General features: G+C 47.2%; 1 pseudogene; it reads right to left on the bottom strand.

The window, feature by feature from the left end:
• Nucleotides 1-717: 717 nt before the first annotated feature.
• LOC124027080 lies at nt 718-21,187 on the bottom strand (annotated as a pseudogene).
• Nucleotides 21,188-21,917: the final 730 nt, after the last annotated feature.

Genomic DNA, 21,917 nt, shown 5'->3' with positions numbered 1-21,917 from the left:
CCATTTCAGATGGTGCACTATATAGGGAATAGGGTGCCATTTCAGATGGTGCACTATATAGGGAATAGGGTGCCATTTCAGATGGTGCACTATATAGGGAATAGGGTGCCATTTCAGATGGTGCACTATATCAGTGTTCAGCTCGTCTCTTGCAGCAGTAGCTCTGGTCCAGGGTGTTTTTTTCTCCGGCTTCGCTCTTCACTATTGGAGGACAATGATGAGAGAGCAGCTGAAAGACACCCTGCACCAGAGCTACTACAGGGGATACGGACCAGTACTTAAGATCTATTGATTTAACTGATTTGGATTTTCTTTGTAAATTTGAGCTTAAGAACAATAATAAATAAAAAGCTTTTTTTTTCTAAATAGTGTGCCTGTTTGAATGTTTTTGGTGGAGATTTTGTTAACTAAAATATGAAACTAAGTCTCTAATTCTTTCATACATTTCTAAAATGTCCTCCGTGATGTTGGGTCCTTCTGTAGCTCAGTTGGTAGAGCATGGCGCTTGTAACGCCAGGGTAGTGGGTTCGATTCCCGGGACCCCCCATACGTAGAATGTATGCACACATGACTGTAAGTCGCTTTGGATAAAAGCGTCTGCTAAATGGCATATATTATTATTATTATTATGTTTTGTCAAACAGATCTCTTGTCAGACATTCAGTAACCAACATGGAACGCTGTAGTGGAAATGCTATGACTCAAAAACAAAATTCAGAATGTGTTTAATTTTTATTATTTTTAAGTATCTTTATTGATGCTTCAATTAATTTATCATGTGGTGAATAATGTTTTTCTAGATGAAAGGATGCGTAGCGTGTAGTTTAAACGCTTGCTTTTCTCCTTAGAAAAAATAAAAGGGTGTGTGTCACGTCCTGTCGCGAGGAGACTCTGGTGCATCCTCTGTGGAAGTCCGTAATGGGAGGGGCCACAGCCTCCTTCGATCTCCGATTAACGTATTGACACGCTCCTTGACCACTTGGTTTCTGGGTTGCAGAGGGGAATGTCTTTTGCCCAATTGGGGAGTCTCTATATGTATTGTGGGGAGTCTCTATATGTATTGTGGGGAGTCTCTATGTATTGTGGGGAGTCTCTATGTATTGTGGGGAGTCTCTATATGTATTGCGGGGAGTCTCTATATGTATTGTGGGGAGTCTCTATATGTATTGCGGGGAGTCTATATGTATTGTGGGGAGTCTCTATATGTATTGCGGGGAGTCTCTATGTATTGCGGGGAGTCTCTATATGTATTGCGGGGAGTCTCTATGTTCTGCTTGAAGTATCCTTCCCTTGCTCTGCACCCAGAAGACACCGGACTGTGTTCTGGCTTCCTGTCCAGTCCTGCTTGCTCTCCGAGGATTCAATCTGGGGGCACGTTGTAGAGAGCTCTCAACAATGCACCTTTTTAAAGGCAATGTCCCTGCATCTGCTCAGATTGCATTCACAGTAAGAGCTGCAGATGTCGGCTCAATCAGGAAGTACCTACAGCGCGCTTCATGTTGACTTCTGGCCTTAATTGAGTTCCCCTAATTGTTCTGGGAAGATAATTATATATATATTTTTAATACTTTCTTGACTAGAATAAATTGGTTTAACTCTATAGGTGACTAGGAGGATCACATCACTACAAACTAGCTTACTGAATCAGGTTATCACTGACTGGCCAGGAGACAGGAAGTGATAGTAGTACATCCCAAATGGCACCCTATTCCCTATATAGTGCACTACATTGGCCAGAGCCCTATGGGTCCATGTAGTGCACTATATAGGGAATAGGGTTCCATTTGGGACAGCCAGTACATTGCTACCCTTTCAGTGTCTTATGATTGGTCCGTCCTCTCCTCAGTATAACTGAGACTCCTCCTCCCCCATTGGGACTCAGGAACACGGAACCCTTCCCGGGACACGGGTTCCACCACCAGTTCTAGAAGACCTGGAGGTTCTGGAACCGTCAGCTCGGTCACCCGGAATAAGGGGCAGTAGGCTCGGCCAATCAGGGCCAGCTTGCCAGATGGGATCCGGGGTCTGGACCCCTCAGCCGGCGCCAGTACACCAGGAAGTGGCGTACGAGTTGGGCAGGGTAGCGCCAGCGCAGGGTGGCGTTGAGATTAAGTTTATTGGCGCCCTCAGCCACACCACGTCATAGAGACACACACTCTGGACTGGGAGGGGAGGAACGGAGAGGGACTCAGCGTCCAGGATCTGGGAGGAGGGAGACAAAGACAGACATCTTATATCTTATGTGGTGGCCAGGTGGGAAGGACTGGTTCATTCTACTGTATGTGGTGGCCAGGTGGGAAGGACTGGTTCATTCTACTGTATGTGGTGGCCAGGTGGGAAACACGACTGGTTCATTCTACTGTATGTGGTGGCCAGGTGGGAAGAAGGACTGGTTCATTCTACTGTATGTGGTGGCCAGGTGGGAAACACGACTGGTTCATTCTACTGTATGTGGTGGCCAGGTGGGAAACACGACTGATTCATTCTACTGTATGTGGTGGCCAGGTGGGAAACACGACTGGTTCATTCTACTGTATGTGGTGGCCAGGTGGGAAGGAGGACTGGTTCATTCTACTGTATGTGGTGGCCAGGTGGGAAACACGACTGGTTCATTCTACTGTATGTGGTGGCCAGGTGGGAAACACGACTGGTTCATTCTACTGTATGTGGTGGCCAGGTGGGAAACACGACTGGTTCATTCTACTGTATGTGGTGGCCAGGTGGGAAACACGACTGGTTCATTCTACTGTATGTGGTGGCCAGGTGGGAAGGACTGGTTCATTCTACTGTATGTGGTGGCCAGGTGGAAAACACGACTGGTTCATTCTACTGTATGTGGTGGCCAGGTGGGAAGGACTGGTTCATTCTACTGTATGTGGTGGCCAGGTGGGAAGGACTGGTTCATTCTACTGTATGTGGTGGCCAGGTGGGAAGAAGGACTGGTTCATTCTACTGTATGTGGTGGCCAGGTGGGAAACACGACTGGTTCATTCTACTGTATGTGGTGGCCAGGTGGGAAGGACTGGTTCATTCTACTGTATGTGGTGGCCAGGTGGGAAGGACTGGTTCATTCTACTGTATGTGGTGGCCAGGTGGGAAGAAAGGACTGGTTCATTCTACTGTATGTGGTGGCCAGGTGGGAAGGACTGGTTCATTCTACTGTATGTGGTGGCCAGGTGGGAAGAAGGACTGGTTCATTCTACTGTATGTGGTGGCCAGGTGGGAAGAAAGGACTGGTTCATTCTACTGTATGTGGTGGCCAGGTGGAAAACACGACTGGTTCATTCTACTGTATGTGGTGGCCAGGTGGAAAACACGACTGGTTCATTCTACTGTATGTGGTGGCCAGGTGGGAAGGACTGGTTCATTCTACTGTATGTGGTGGCCAGGTGGGAAACACGACTGGTTCATTCTACTGTATGTGGTGGCCAGGTGGGAAGGACTGGTTCATTCTACTGTATGTGGTGGCCAGGTGGGAAACACGACTGGTTCATTCTACTGTATGTGGTGGCCAGGTGGGAAGGACTGGTGGGAAAACACGACTGGTTCATTCTACTGTATTGGTGGCTGGGAAACACGACTGTATGTATGTGGTGGCCAGGTGGAAAACACGACTGGTTCATTCTACTGTATGTGGTGGCCAGGTGGGAAGGACTGGTTCATTCTACTGTATGTGGTGGCCAGGTGGGAAACACGACTAGTTCATTCTACTGTATGTGGTGGCCAGGTGGGAAACACGACTGGTTCATTCTACTGTATGTGGTGGCCAGGTGGGAAGGAGGACTGGTTCATTCTACTGTATGTGGTGGCCAGGTGGGAAACATGACTGGTTCATTCTACTGTATGTGGTGGCCAGGTGGGAAGAAGGACTGGTTCATTCTACTGTATGTGGTGGCCAGGTGGGAAACACGACTGGTTCATTCTACTGTATGTGGTTATATCCTACCGGTGGGCCTATAATGCTCTTAGGATTGTTCTAGAAATCTCACTTTTTTTCCCCTGTGCGTACGAACATTCTAAATTCCGTATTTTAAAACAGTTTCTACACAACATTGATAAGTGAGGCCCCAGGCCTAAGAGTCGGGGACAGATATGATTCTGGTGATGGGTAATTCTGTGGTGAGGTCTCTCTCTCTCACCATAATCTCTCCGACCCGGCATTTGAAGGGTGTGTCCTTATCTCCTCCATCACGCTGCACGCTGACACACACATCCCTCAGAGCACAGCCCTGCAGCTCCAACTGGGAACACCTGACACACACACACATACACACACACACACACGTTATTACAAACAGTATTACTAGCCTATATCACACACACACACGTTATTACAAACATTATTACTAGCCTATATCACACACACACACACACACGTTATTACAAACAGTATTACTAGCCTATATCACACACACACGTTATTACAAACAGTATTACTAGCCTATATCACACACACACACACGTTATTACAAACAGTATTACTAGCCTATATCACACACACATCCCTCAGAGCACAGCCCTGCAGCTCCAACTGGGAACACCAGGCACACACACACACACACACACACACACACACACACACACACACACACACACACACACACACACACACACACACACACACACACACACACACACACACACACACACACACACACACACACACACACACACACACACACACGTTATTACAAACAGTACTACTAGCCTATATCACACACACACATCCCTCAGAGCACAGCCCTGCAGCTCCAACACTCACACATCCCTCAAAGCACAGCCCTTCTGCTCCAACACTCACACACCCCTCAGAGCACAGCCCTGCAGCTCCAACACTCACACATCCCTCAGAGCACAGCCCTGCAGCTCCAACACTCACACATCCCTCAGAGCACAGCCCTGCAGCTCCAACACTCACACACCCCTAAGAGCACAGCCCTGCAGCTCCAACACTCACACATCCCTCAGAGCACAGCCCTGCAGCTCCAACACTCACACACCCCTCAGAGCACAGCCCTGCAGCTCCAACACTCACACATCCCTCAGAGCACAGCCCTGCAGCTCCAACACTCACACACCCCTCAGAGCACAGCCCTGCAGCTCCAACACAGAGGTCTTCTTACCTGACAGTCCATCCGTCTGGGTTCCACTGTCCACAGCTCTGAGAGAACTGTCTCATCAACTGGTGGTCCTCTGTTAAAGCAACGGGCTCAATACTGCTGGCTACACACACACACACACACACACACACACACACACACACACACACACACACACACACACATCAATAATAATACAACTCAGGGATATCCTGAACACCTCTGTGTGATATGACTCACTAGGTATATCCTGAACACCTCTGTGTGATATGACTCACTAGGTATATCCTGAACACCTCTGTGTGATATGACTCCCTAGGTATATCCTGAACTGTGTGTGATATGACTCACTAGGTATATCCTGGTACATCCTCTGTGTGATATGACTCACTAGGTATATCCTGAACTGTGTGTGATATGACTCACTAGGTATATCCTGAACACCTCTGTGTGATATGACTCACTAGGTATATCCTGAACACCTCTGTGTGATATGACTCACTAGGTATATCCTGAACACCTCTGTGTGATATGACTCACTAGGTATATCCTGAACTGTGTGTGATATGACTCACTCCTGAACTGTGTGATATGACTCACTAGGTATATCCTGAACTGTGTGTGATATGACTCACTAGGTATATCCTGAACTGTGTGTGATATGACTCACTAGGTATATCCTGAACTGTGTGTGATATGACTCACTAGGTATATCCTGAACACCTCTGTGTGATATGACTCACTAGGTATATCCTGAACTCTGTGTGATATGACTCACTAGGTATATCCTGAACTGTGTGTGATATGACTCACTAGGTATATCCTGAACTAGGTATATGTGTGATATGACTCACTAGGTATATCCTGAACTGTGTGTGATATGACTCACTAGGTACATCCTGAACTGTGTGTGATATGACTCACTAGGGATATCCTGAACACCTCTGTGTGATATGACTCACTAGGTATATCCTGAACACCTCTGTGTGATATGACTCACTAGGTATATCCTGAACACCTCTGTGTGATATGACTCACTAGGTATATCCTGAACACCTCTGTGTGATATGACTCACTAGGTATATCCTGAACTGTGTGTGATGATGGTATATCCTGAACACTGTGGTATGACTCCTGAACCCTGAACACCTGTGTGATATGACTCACTAGGTATATCCTGAACACCTGTGTGTGATATGACTCACTAGGTATATCCTGAACACCTCTGTGTGATATGACTCACTAGGTATATCCTGAACTGTGTGTGATATGACTCACTAGGTATATCCTGAACACCTCTGTGTGATATGACTCACTAGGTATATCCTGAACACCTCTGTGTGATATGACTCACTAGGGATATCCTGAACACCTCTGTGTGATATGACTCACTAGGTATATCCTGAACACCTCTGTGTGATATGACTCACTAGGTATATCCTGAACACCTCTGTGTGATATGACTCACTAGGTATATCCTGAACACCTCTGTGTGATATGACTCACTAGGTATATCCTGAACACCTCTGTGTGATATGACTCACTAGGTATATCCTGAACTGTGTGTGATATGACTCACTAGGTATATCTGAACTGTGTGTGATATGACTCACTAGAACATCCTGAACTGTGTGTGATATGACTCACTAGGTATATCCTGAACACCTCTGTGTGATATGACTCACTAGGTATATCCTGAACACCTCTGTGTGATATGACTCACTAGGTATATCCTGAACTGTGTGTGATATGACTCACTAGGTATATCCTGAACACCTGTGTGTGATATGACTCACTAGGTATATCCTGAACACCTCTGTGTGATATGACTCACTAGGTATATCCTGAACACCTCTGTGTGATATGACTCACTAGGTATATCCTGAACACCTCTGTGTGATATGACTCACTAGGTATATCCTGAACTGTGTGTGATATGACTCACTAGGTATATCCTGAACTGTGTGTGATATGACTCACTAGGTACATCCTGAACTGTGTGTGATATGACTCACTAGGTATATCCTGAACACCTCTGTGTGATATGACTCACTAGGTATATCCTGAACACCTCTGTGTGATATGACTCACTAGGTATATCCTGAACTGTGTGTGATATGACTCACTAGGTATATCCTGAACACCTCTGTGTGTGTCATGACTCACTAGGGATATCCTGAACACCTCTGTGTGATATGACTCACTAGGGATATCCTGAACACCTCTGTGTGATATGACTCACTAGGTATATCCTGAACTGTGTGTGATATGACTCACTAGGTATATCCTGAACACCTCTGTGTGATATGACTCACTAGGTATATCCTGAACACCTCTGTGTGATATGACTCACTAGGTATATCCTGAACTGTGTGTGATATGACTCACTAGGTATATCCTGAACTGTGTGTGATATGACTCACTAGGTACATCCTGAACTGTGTGTGATATGACTCACTAGGTATATCCTGAACACCTCTGTGTGATATGACTCACTAGGTATATCCTGAACACCTCTGTGTGATATGACTCACTAGGTATATCCTGAACTGTGTGTGATATGACTCACTAGGTATATCCTGAACACCTCTGTGTGTGTCATGACTCACTAGGGATATCCTGAACTGTGTGTGATATGACTCACTAGGTATATCCTGAACACCTCTGTGTGATATGACTCACTAGGTATATCCTGAACACGTCTGTGTGTGTGATATGACTCACTAGGTATATCCTGACCTCTGTTTGATATGACTCACTAGGTATATCCTGAACACCTGTGTGTGATATGACTCACTAGGTATATCCTGAACTGTGTGTGATATGACTCACTAGGTATATCCTGAACACCTCTGTGTGTGTCATGACTCACTAGGGATATCCTGAACTGTGTGTGATATGACTCACTAGGTATATCCTGAACACCTCTGTGTGTGTCATGACTCACTAGGGATATCCTGAACTGTGTGTGATATGACTCACTAGGGATATCCTGAACTGTGTGTGATATGACTCACTAGGTATATCCTGAACTGTGTGTGATATGACTCACTAGGTATATCCTGAACACCTCTGTGTGATATGACTCACTAGGTATATCCTGAACACCTCTGTGTGATATGACTCCCTAGGTATATCCTGAACTGTGTGTGATAGGACTCACTAGGTATATCCTGAACACCTCTGTGTGATATGACTCACTAGGTATATCCTGAACATCTCTGTGTGATATGACTCACTAGGTATATCCTGAACACCTCTGTGTGATATGACTCACTAGGTATATCCTGGACATCTCTGTGTGATATGACTCACTAGGTATATCCTGAACATCTCTGTGTGATATGACTCACTAGGTATATCCTGAACACCTCTGTGTGATATGACTCCCTAGGTATATCCTGAACACCTCTGTGTGATATGACTCCCTAGGTATATCCTGAACTGTGTGTGATATGACTCACTAGGGATATCCTGAACACCTCTGTGTGATATGACTCACTAGGTATACCCTGAACACCTCTGTGTGATATGACTCACTAGGTATATCCTGAACTGTGTGTGATATGACTCACTAGGTATATCCTGAACACCTCTGTGTGATATGACTCACTAGGTATATCCTGAACTGTGTGTGATATGACTCACTAGGGATATCCTGAACACCTCTGTGTGATATGACTCACTAGGTATATCCTGAACACCTCTGTGTGATATGACTCACTAGGTATATCCTGAACACCTCTGTGTGATATGACTCACTAGGTATATCCTGAACACCTCTGTGTGATATGACTCACTAGGTATATCCTGAACACCTCTGTGTGATATGACTCACTAGGTATATCCTGAACACCTGTGTGTGATATGACTCACTAGGTATATCCTGAACACCTCTGTGTGATATGACTCACTAGGTATATCCTGAACTGTGTGTGATATGACTCACTAGGTATATCCTGAACACCTCTGTGTGATATGACTCACTAGGTATATCCTGAACACCTCTGTGTGATATGACTCACTAGGGATATCCTGAACACCTCTGTGTGATATGACTCACTAGGTATATCCTGAACACCTCTGTGTGATATGACTCACTAGGTATATCCTGAACACCTCTGTGTGATATGACTCACTAGGTATATCCTGAACACCTCTGTGTGATATGACTCACTAGGTATATCCTGAACACCTCTGTGTGATATGACTCACTAGTGTGATATGACCTGATATCTGTGTGTGATATGACTCACTAGGTATATCCTGAACATCTCTGTGTGATATGACTCACTAGGTATATCCTGAACACCTCTGTGTGATATGACTCACTAGGTATATCCTGAACACCTCTGTGTGATATGACTCACTAGGTATATCCTGAACACCTCTGTGTGATATGACTCACTAGGGATATCCTGAACACCTCTGTGTGATATGACTCACTAGGGATATCCTGAACACCTCTGTGTGATATGACTCACTAGGTATATCCTGAACTGTGTGTGATATGACTCACTAGGTATATCCTGAACACCTCTGTGTGATATGACTCACTAGGTATATCCTGAACACCTCTGTGATATGACTCACTAGGTATATCCTGAACTGTGTGTGATATGACTCACTAGGTATATCCTGAACTGTGTGTGATATGACTCACTAGGTACATCCTGAACTGTGTGTGATATGACTCACTAGGTATATCCTGAACACCTCTGTGTGATATGACTCACTAGGTATATCCTGAACACCTCTGTGTGATATGACTCACTAGGTATATCCTGAACTGTGTGTGATATGACTCACTAGGTATATCCTGAACACCTCTGTGTGTGTCATGACTCACTAGGGATATCCTGAACTGTGTGTGATATGACTCACTAGGTATATCCTGAACACCTCTGTGTGATATGACTCACTAGGTATATCCTGAACACGTCTGTGTGTGTGATATGACTCACTAGGTATATCCTGACCTCTGTTTGATATGACTCACTAGGTATATCCTGAACACCTGTGTGTGATATGACTCACTAGGTATATCCTGAACTGTGTGTGATATGACTCACTAGGTATATCCTGAACACCTCTGTGTGATATGACTCACTAGGTATATCCTGAACACCTCTGTGTGATATGACTCACTAGGTATATCCTGAACTGTGTGTGATATGACTCACTAGGTATATCCTGAACACCTCTGTGTGTGTCATGACTCACTATGGATATCCTGAACTGTGTGTGATATGACTCACTAGGTATATCCTGAACACCTCTGTGTGTGTCATGACTCACTAGGGATATCCTGAACTGTGTGTGATATGACTCACTAGGGATATCCTGAACTGTGTGTGATATGACTCACTAGGTATATCCTGAACTGTGTGTGATATGACTCACTAGGTATATCCTGAACACCTCTGTGTGATATGACTCACTAGGTATATCCTGAACACCTCTGTGTGATATGACTCCCTAGGTATATCCTGAACTGTGTGTGATAGGACTCACTAGGTATATCCTGAACACCTCTGTGTGATATGACTCACTATGTATATCCTGAACATCTCTGTGTGATATGACTCACTAGGTATATCCTGAACACCTCTGTGTGATATGACTCACTAGGTATATCCTGGACATCTCTGTGTGATATGACTCACTAGGTATATCCTGAACATCTCTGTGTGATATGACTCACTAGGTATATCCTGAACACCTCTGTGTGATATGACTCACTAGGTATATCCTCAACACCTGTGTGTGATATGACTCACTAGGTATATCCTGAACTGTGTGTGATATGACTCACTAGGTATATCCTGAACACCTCTGTGTGATATGACTCACTAGGTATATCCTGAACACCTCTGTGTGTGTCATGACTCACTAGGGATATCCTGAACTGTGTGTGATATGACTCACTAGGTATATCCTGAACACCTCTGTGTGTGTCATGACTCACTAGGGATATCCTGAACTGTGTGTGATATGACTCACTAGGTATATCCTGAACTGTGTGTGATATGACTCACTAGGTATATCCTGAACTGTGTGATATGACTCCCTAGGTATATCCTGAACTGTGTGATATGACTCCCTAGGTATATCCTGAACTGTGTGTGATATGACTCCCTAGGTATATCCTGAACACCGCTGTGTGATATGACTCACTAGGTATATCCTGAACACCTCTGTGATATGACTCACTAGGTATATCCTGAACACCTCTGTGTGATATGACTCACTAGGTATATCCTGAACTGTGTGTGATATGACTCACTAGGTATATCCTGAACACCTCTGTGTGTGTCATGACTCACTAGGGATATCCTGAACTGTGTGTGATATGACTCACTAGGTATATCCTGAACACCTCTGTGTGATATGACTCACTAGGTATATCCTGAACACGTCTGTGTGTGTGATATGACTCACTAGGTATATCCTGACCTCTGTTTGATATGACTCACTAGGTATATCCTGAACACCTGTGTGTGATATGACTCACTAGGTATATCCTGAACACCTGTGTGTGATATGACTCACTAGGTATATCCTGAACTGTGTGTGATATGACTCACTAGGTATATCCTGAACACCTCTGTGTGATATGACTCACTAGGTATATCCTGAACACCTCTGTGTGATATGACTCACTAGGTATATCCTGAACTGTGTGTGATATGACTCACTAGGTATATCCTGAACACCTCTGTGTGTGTCATGACTCACTAGGGATATCCTGAACTGTGTGTGATATGACTCACTAGGTATATCCTGAACACCTCTGTGTGTGTCATGACTCACTAGGGATATCCTGAACTGTGTGTGATATGACTCACTAGGGATATCCTGAACACCTCTGTGTGATATGACTCACTAGGTATATCCTGAACACCTCTGTGTGATATGACTCCCTAGGTATATCCTGAACTGTGTGTGATATGACTCACTAGGTATATCCTGAACACCTCTGTGTGATGACTCACTAGGTATATCCTGAACATCTCTGTGTGATATGACTCACTAGGTATATCCTGAACACCTCTGTGTGATATGACTCACTAGGTATATCCTGGACATCTCTGTGTGATATGACTCACTAGGTATATCCTGAACATCTCTGTGTGATATGACTCACTAGGTATATCCTGAACACCTCTGTGTGATATGACTCACTAGGTATATCCTCAACACCTGTGTGTGATATGACTCACTAGGTATATCCTGAACTGTGTGTGATATGACTCACTAGGTATATCCTGAACACCTCTGTGATATGACTCACTAGGTATATCCTGAACACCTCTGTGTGATATGACTCACTAGGTATATCCTGAACACCTCTGTGTGTGTCATGACTCACTAGGGATATCCTGAACTGTGTGTGATATGACTCACTAGGTATATCCTGAACTGTGTGTGATATGACTCACTAGGTATATCCTGAACTGTGTGATATGACTCCCTAGGTATATCCTGAACTGTGTGATATGACTCCCTAGGTATATCCTGAACTGTGTGTGATATGACTCCCTAGGTATATCCTGAACACCGCTGTGTGATATGACTCACTAGGTATATCCTGAACACCTCTGTGATATGACTCACTAGGTATATCCTGAACACCTCTGTGTGATATGACTCACTAGGTATATCCTGAACTGTGTGTGATATGACTCACTAGGTATATCCTGAACACCTCTGTGTGTGTCATGACTCACTAGGGATATCCTGAACTGTGTGTGATATGACTCACTAGGTATATCCTGAACACCTCTGTGTGATATGACTCACTAGGTATATCCTGAACACGTCTGTGTGATATGACTCACTAGGTATATCCTGACCTCTGTTTGATATGACTCACTAGGTATATCCTGAACACCTGTGTGTGATATGACTCACTAGGTATATCCTGAACACCTGTGTGTGATATGACTCACTAGGTATATCCTGAACTGTGTGTGATATGACTCACTAGGTATATCCTGAACACCTCTGTGTGATATGACTCACTAGGTATATCCTGAACACCTCTGTGTGATATGACTCACTAGGTATATCCTGAACTGTGTGTGATATGACTCACTAGGTATATCCTGAACACCTCTGTGTGTGTCATGACTCACTAGGGATATCCTGAACTGTGTGTGATATGACTCACTAGGTATATCCTGAACACCTCTGTGTGTGTCATGACTCACTAGGGATATCCTGAACTGTGTGTGATATGACTCACTAGGGATATCCTGAACACCTCTGTGTGATATGACTCACTAGGTATATCCTGAACACCTCTGTGTGATATGACTCCCTAGGTATATCCTGAACTGTGTGTGATATGACTCACTAGGTATATCCTGAACACCTCTGTGTGATGACTCACTAGGTATATCCTGAACATCTCTGTGTGATATGACTCACTAGGTATATCCTGAACACCTCTGTGTGATATGACTCACTAGGTATATCCTGGACATCTCTGTGTGATATGACTCACTAGGTATATCCTGAACATCTCTGTGTGATATGACTCACTAGGTATATCCTGAACACCTCTGTGTGATATGACTCACTAGGTATATCCTCAACACCTGTGTGTGATATGACTCACTAGGTATATCCTGAACTGTGTGTGATATGACTCACTAGGTATATCCTGAACACCTCTGTGATATGACTCACTAGGTATATCCTGAACACCTCTGTGTGATATGACTCACTAGGTATATCCTGAACACCTCTGTGTGTGTCATGACTCACTAGGGATATCCTGAACTGTGTGTGATATGACTCACTAGGTATATCCTGAACACCTCTGTGTGTGTCATGACTCACTAGGGATATCCTGAACTGTGTGTGATATGACTCACTAGGTATATCCTGAACTGTGTGTGATATGACTCACTAGGTATATCCTGAACACCTCTGTGTGATATGACTCACTAGGTATATCCTGAACACCTCTGTGTGATATGACTCACTAGGTATATCCTGAACACCTCTGTGTGATATGACTCACTAGGTATATCCTGAACACCTCTGTGTGATATGACTCACTAGGTATATCCTGAACACCTCTGTGTGATATGACTCACTAGGTATATCCTGAACACCTCTGTGTGATATGACTCACTAGGTATATCCTGAACACCTCTGTGTGATATGACTCACTAGGTATATCCTGAACACCTCTGTGTGTGCAGAGTGTAGCATCAGCAGTCTTTAACTCCAGAGAGACAGTGACCCCAGGAGACGGCTTATAGATCAGAGACACAAAGACCCTGGAGGATAGAGGCACCTGGAGAGAAAAGATCCTGGGAGGGGAGAGAGGGAGAAGAGAGGGAGCAATGGGAAGGGGAAAAGAGGGAGAAGAGAGGGAGCAATGGGAAGGGGAAGGGAGGGAGAAGAGAGGGAGAAGAGAGAGAGAAGAGAGGGAGCGATGGGAAGGGAGGGAGAAGAGAGTGAGAAGAGAGGGAGAAGAGAGAGAGGGAGAAGAGAGGGGAAGGGGAAGGGAGAAGAGAGGGGAAGGGGAAGGGAGGGAGAAGAGAGGGAGCAATGGGAAGGGGAAGGGAGGGAGAAGAGAGGGAGCAATGGGAAGGGGAAGAGAGGGAGAAGAGAGGGAGCAATGGGAAGGGGAAGGGAGGGAGAAGAGAGGGAGCAATGGGAAGGGGAAGGGAGGGAGCGAGGGGAAAGGGAAGGGAGGGAGCGAGGGGAAAGGGAAGGGAGGGAGCGAGGGGAAAGGGAAGAGAGGGAGCGAGGGGAAAGGGAAGAGAGGGAGCGAGGGGGAAGGGGAAGAGAGGGAGCAATGGGAAGGGGAAGGGAGGGAGCGAGGGGAAAGGGAAGAGAGGGAGAAGAGAGGGAGCGATGGGAAGGGGAAGAGAGGGAGAAGCGAGGGGAAGGGGAAGAGAGGGAGAAGCGAGGGGAAGGGGAAGAGAGGGAGCGAGGGGAAGGGAAGAGAGGGAGCAATGGGAAGGGGAAGGGAGGGAGCGAGGGGAAAGGGAAGGAGGGAGCGAGGGGAAAGGGAAGAGAGGGGAGCGAGGGAAAGGGAAGAGAGGGAGCAATGGGAAGGGGAAGGGAGGAGCGAGGGGAAAGGGAAGAGAGGGAGCGAGGGAAAGGGAAGAGAGGGAGCGAGGGAAAGGGAAGAGGGGAGCAATGGGAAGGGGAAGGGAGGGAGCGAGGGGAAAGGGAAGGGAGGGAGAGGGGAAAAGGGAAGAGAGGAGCGAGGGGAAAGGGAAGAGAGGGAGCAATGGGAAAGGGAAGGGAGGGAGCAATGGGAAAGGGAAGGAAGGGAGCGAGGGGAAAGGGAAGGGAGCGGGGAAAGGGAAGGGAGGGAGCGAGGGGAAAGGGAAGGGAGGGAGCGAGGGGAAAGGGAAGAGAGGGAGCGAGGGGAAAGGGAAGAGAGGGAGCGAGGGGAAAGGGAAGAGAGGGAGCAATGGGAAGGGGAAGGGAGGGAGCGAGGGGAAAGGGAAGGGAGGGAGCGAGGGGAAAGGGAAGAGAGGGAGCGAGGAAAGGGAAGAGGGGAGCAATGGGAAGGGGAAGGGAGGGAGCGAGGGAAAGGGAAGGGAGGGAGCGAGGGGAAAGGGAAGGGAGGGAGCGAGGGGAAAGGGAAGGGAGGGAGCGAGGGGAAAGGGAAGAGAGGAGCGAGGGGAAAGGGAAGAGAGAGCAATGGGAAGGGGAAGGGAGGGAGCGAGGGAAAAGAAGGGAGAGCGAGGGAAAGGGAAGAGAGGGAGCGAGGGGAAAGGGAAGAGAGGGAGCGAGGGGAAAGGGAAGAGAGGGAGAGCGAGGGGAAAGGGAGAGGGAGCAATGGGAAGGGGAAGGGAGGGAGCGAGGGAAAGGGAAGGGAGGGAGCGAGGGGAAAGGGAAGGGAGGGAGCGAGGGGAAAGGGAAGAGAGGGAGCGAGGGGAAAGGGAAGAGAGGGAGCAATGGGAAGGGGAAGGGAGGGAGCGAGGGGAAGGGGAAGGGAGGGAGCGAGGGGAAAGGGAAGAGAGGGAGAAGCGAGGGGAAGGGGAAGAGAGGGAGCGAGGGGAAGGGGAAGAGAGGGGCCATAGCATTTGAATCCTTAAAGCTGTAAGAGGAATATACAAGCCCTCATGAACACACACTCCCCCACACACTCCCCCACACACTCCCCCACACACTCTCCTACCTGGCGCAGACTTTAGACAGCATGGAGGGTAGGACGCCCTCTACGAGCAGAGAGCTGCCCCCGCTCCAGGCATCTTCAGGGCAGCCCTGGGTCCTCAGCCAGCCCTCCCCCTCGAGGGTCTCTCTGTAGTATAGGGGTTGCAGCTCCTGGGCATCCAGGTTGAACCAGCTACGATCCACCTCACGCTACACAACCCAGCAGACAGACACACACAGGACACAGGACAGGTCAGAGGGTAACTACAGGACACGAAGAGGACAGAATCCCATCCAATGATACATATTGCAGTAAAATGCATTCCAAAGAAGACCCAGATCCTTGTTGTTATGAGTCGTGTGACAGTCATGGAATTTTGGACACCGATAATTGGGCAGCCAAACGACCGCAGTCTCCGTAGTAACCGCTGAGCACATTTTCTCCCTTCCTCCTCTCCTAACTGCATGTGCTGCCATAGAAATAAAATGAATAGAACAGGCGTCCCCATTCAAGTCAATTATGGCATAATGGGTGGACTGGCAGCCATTGCGAGTGTACCCATAGGAGCAGAGCAGGAAGTGTACCCATAGGAGCAAAGCAGGAAGTGTACCCATAGGAGCAGAGCAGGAAGTGTACCCATAGGAGCAAAGCAGGAAGTGTACCCATAGGAGCAGAGCAGGAAGTGTACCCATAGGAGCAGAGCAGGAAGTGTACCCATAGGAGCAGAGCAGGAAGTGTACCCATAGGAGCAGAGCAGGAAGTGTACCCATAGGAGCAGAGCAGGAAGTGTACCCATAGGAGCAGAGCAGGAAGTGTACCCATAGGAGCAAAGCAGGAAGTGTACCCATAGGAGCAGAGCAGGAAGTGTACCCATAGGAGCAGAGCAGGAAGTGTACCCATAGGAGCAGAGCAGGAAGTGTACCCATAGGAGCAGAGCAGGAAGTGTACCCATAGGAGCAGAGCAGGAAGTGTACCCATAGGAGCAGAGCAGGAAGTGTACCCATAGGAGCAAAGCAGGAAGTGTACCCATAGGAGCAGAGCAGGAAGTGTACCCATAGGAGCAGAGCAGGAAGTGTACCCATAGGAGCAGAGCAGGAAGTGTACCCATTGGAGCAAAGCAGGAAGTGTACCCATAGGAGCAAAGCAGGAAGTGTACCCATAGGAGCAAAGCAGGAAGTGTACCCGTCAATATGTGCTGTGATTTGTTGATACAACTCAACTGACAAATACATTATATTGCATGAGCCACATCAGTTAACATCATTTGAATGAAAATTCTACATTATCATGGAAAGTATTGCATCACAATACCCAGGCAGCCATGGTGGGGGCAATTTTATGAATATTCTAGACATAGAACCCGTCCTCTGATTGGTTGACTCACTCACCTGTCCCCTCCAGTAGAGGCTGGTCCCAGCACCGTGGCAGAAGGAGGAGACGAAAGGGAGGGGCGTCGAGGGCCGGTGGACATACAGGAAGTCAGACAGAAGAGACCAGAACCTGCACACAGGAAACAGGATGTGACATTGTAGGATACGACATAGGAGGGTCACTTTCGACTGTGGCTATGCTACGTGTGGTATGAGTGAGCGCTTTTATAAGAGAGAAAATATAGTCTATTTTATTAGTTTATTCAACAGGGTCCAGGGACCATGTATAACAAACATGACACCAGATGTTAGCATCAGGTGTTAGCATCAGGTGTTAGCGTCAGGTGTTAGCGTCAGGTGTTAGCGTCAGGTGTTAGCGTCAGGTGTTAGCGTCAGGTGTTAGCGCCAGATGTTAGCGCCAGATGTTAGCTACATGCCTTGTACTCATCTAAAGTCCTTAGATAGACAGCATCACTTCATATTTCCCAGAGCCATTTAAGGTGTGGTGTTCGATAAAACATTCCACGACATCATACAAAATCCCCAAAACAACCACAGCGCTACACTAGACAAAATCCCCAAAACAACCACAGCGCTACACTAGACAAAACAACCACAGCAATACACTAGACAAAACAACCACAGCGCTACACTAGACAAAACAACCACAGCACTACACTAGACAAAATCCCCAAAACAACCACAGCGCTACACTAGACAAAACAACCACAGCACTACACTAGACAAAACAACCACAGCGCTACACTAGACAAAACAACCACAGCACTACACTAGACAAAATCCCCAAAACAACCACAGCGCTACACTAGACAAAACAACCACAGCGCTACACTAGACAAAACAACCATAGCGCTACACTAGACAAAATCCCCAAAACAACCATAGCGCTACACTAGACAAAATCCCCAAAACAACCACAGCGCTACACTAGACAAAACAACCACAGCACTACACTAGACAAAACAACCACAGCGCTACACTAGACAAAACAACCATAGCGCTACACTAGACAAAACAACCATAGCGCTACACTAGACAAAACAACCACAGCGCTACACTAGACAAAACAACCACAGCACTACACTAGACAAAACAACCACAGCGCTACACTAGACAAAACAACCATAGCGCTACACTAGACAAAATCCCCAAAACAACCACAGTGCTGCACTAGACAAAACAACCGGTGCTACACTAGACAAAATCCCCAAAACAACCACAGCGCTACACTAGACAAAACAACCAGCGCTACACTAGACAAAACAACCGGTGCTACACTAGACAAAACAACCAGCGCTACACTAGACAAAACAACCAGCGCTACACTAGACAAAACAACCAGCGCTACACTAGACAAAACAACCACAGCACTACACTAGACAAAATCCCCAAAACAACCACAGCGCTACACTAGACAAAACAACCACAGCGCTACACTAGACAAAACAACCACAGGGCTACACTAGACAAAACAACCAGCGCTACACTAGACAAAACAACCGGTGCTACACTAGACAAAACAACCACAGCGCTACACTAGACAAAATCCCCAAAACAACCACAGCGCTACACTAGACAAAACAACCAGCGCTACACTAGACAAAACAACCGGTGCTACACTAGACAAAACAACCAGCGCTACACTAGACAAAACAACCAGCGCTACACTAGACAAAACAACCAGCGCTACACTAGACAAAACAACCAGCGCTACACTAGACAAAACAACCACAGCACTACACTAGACAAAATCCCCAAAACAACCACAGCGCTACACTAGACAAAACAACCACAGCGCTACACTAGACAAAACAACCACAGGGCTACACTAGACAAAACAACCAGCGCTACACTAGACAAAACAACCGGTGCTACACTAGACAAAACAACCACAGCGCTACACTAGACAAAATCCCCAAAACAACCACAGCGCTACACTAGACAAAACAACCACAGCGCTACAGTAGACAAAACAACCACAGCGCTACACTAGACAAAACAACCACAGCGCTACACTAGACAAAACAACCACAGCGCTACACTAGACAAAACAACCACAGCGCTACACTAGACAAAACAACCACAGCGCTACACTAGACAAAACAACCACAGCGCTACACTAGACAAAACAACCACAGCGCTACACTAGACAAAACAACCACAGCGCTACACTAGACAAAACAACCACAGCGCTACACTAGACAAAACAACCACAGCGCTACACTAGACAAAACAACCACAGTGCTACACTAGACAAAATCCCCAAAACAACCACAGCACTACACTAGACAAAATCCCCAAAACAACCACAGCGCGACACTAGACAAAACAACCACAGCGCTACACTAGACAAAACAACCACAGGGCTACACTAGAAAATACAACCACAGCGCTACACTAGACAAAACAACCACAGCGCTACACTAGACAAAACAACCACAGCGCTACACTAGACAAAACAACCACAGCGCTACACTAGACAAAACAACCACAGCGCTACACTAGACAAAACAACCACAGCGCTACACTAGACAAAACAACCACAGCGCTACACTAGACAAAATCCCCAAAACAACCACAGCACTACACTAGACAAAACAACCACAGCGCAACACTAGACAAAACAACCACAGCGCTACACTAGACAAAACAACCACAGCACTACACTAGACAAAATCCCCAAAACAACCACAGCGCTACACTAGACAAAACAACCACAGCACTACACTAGACAAAACAACCACAGCGCTACACTAGACAAAACAACCACAGCACTACACTAGACAAAACAACCACAGCGCAACACTAGACAAAACAACCACAGCGCTACACTAGACAAAACAACCACAGCGCTACACTAGACAGTAAAAGCAGCAGAAGTTCATCTCACTTGTCCTGCTCCTTCCTGAAGTCATTCTTGTCTGGGATGGACTCGTACACCCAGCCTGGAGCAAAGATGGCCGTGGAGAAGTCATGTTTACGAATCATCTCCAGAGCCTGGGGAGGGAGGGACTGGTGTTTATATATTGTTACGAGCACACACCACTTTATGATCACAGACACACACACACACACAACCATAATAAACTCCACTTCTTTAAGAAGACACACACGTACCTGTGACTAAGCACTGACACACACCCCCCTTCTCCCACCATCTCTCTACCCCCCCTCCCACCCTTCTCCCTCCCCTCCCCTCCCACCCTCCTACCCACACACCCCACCCTTCTCCCACCATCTCCCTCCTCCTACCCCTTCCCCCACCTACCCCCCTCCTCCGACCCTCCCCCTCTGACCCTCCCCCTCCGACCCTCCCCTCCGATCCTCCCCCACCTACCCTCCCCTCCTACCCTCCCAGTTCTAACCTTATTAGTCTCCAGCTTCCCCCACCACCTCTCCCCTGGCGAACACGTCCACCCCAACAAAGATGTCCGCCAGCCGGCCCTGAGCAGCTGAGTAGGCCTTCATTCCCTCCAGGTTCTGCTCTGTCCAGTTATAGTTGGTGAAGATACCATCACACGCTGAGAAAAACACTCTGAGAGAAGGGGGAGTGGAGAGAGAGAGAGAGGTGAAGGGGGAGTGGAGAGAGAGAGAGGTGAAGGGGGAGAGAGAGGTGAAGGGGGAGTGGAGAGAGAGAGGGAGGTGAAGGGGGAGTGGAGAGAGAGAGAGAGGTGGTGAAGGGGGAGTGGAGAGAGGTAAAGGGGGAGTGGAGAGAGAGAGAGAGTTGAAGGTGGGAGTGAGAGAGGTTAAGGGGGAGTGGAGAGAGAGAGAGAGAGAGAGAGAGAGAGAGAGAGAGAGAGAGAGAGAGAGAGAGAGAGAGAGAGAGAGAAGAGAGAGAGAGAGAGGAGTGGAGAGAGAGAGAGAGAGAGAGAGAGAGGTGAAGAAGGGGGAGGAGTGAGAGAGAGGTGGGGGAGTGGAGAGAGAGAGAGTGAAGGGGGAGTGGAGAGAGAGAGAGAAGGGGGAGTGGAGAGGAGAGAGGTGGAGCGAGAGAGAGAGGTGAAGGGGGAGTGGAGCGAGAGAGAGAGTGAAGGGGGGAGTGGAGAGAGAGAGGGAGGTGAAGGGGGAGTGGAGAGAGAGAGAGGTGAAGGGGGGAGTGGAGAGAGAGAGAGAGAGGGGAAGGGGGAGTGGAGAGAGAGAGAGAGGTGAAGGTGGGAGTGGAGAGAGAGAGGTGAAGGGGAGTGGAGAGAGAGTTAAGGGGGAGTGGAGAGAGAGAGGTTAAGGGGAGTGGAGCGAGAGAGAGAGGTGAAGGGGGAGTGGAGAGAGAGGGAGGTGAAGGGGGAGTGGAGAGAGAGA

Source organism: Oncorhynchus gorbuscha, unplaced genomic scaffold (genome assembly GCF_021184085.1).
Source record: "Oncorhynchus gorbuscha isolate QuinsamMale2020 ecotype Even-year unplaced genomic scaffold, OgorEven_v1.0 Un_scaffold_2939, whole genome shotgun sequence".
Classification (NCBI taxonomy): domain Eukaryota; kingdom Metazoa; phylum Chordata; class Actinopteri; order Salmoniformes; family Salmonidae; genus Oncorhynchus; species Oncorhynchus gorbuscha.
This window is presented reverse-complemented; position numbering and strand designations above follow the sequence as displayed.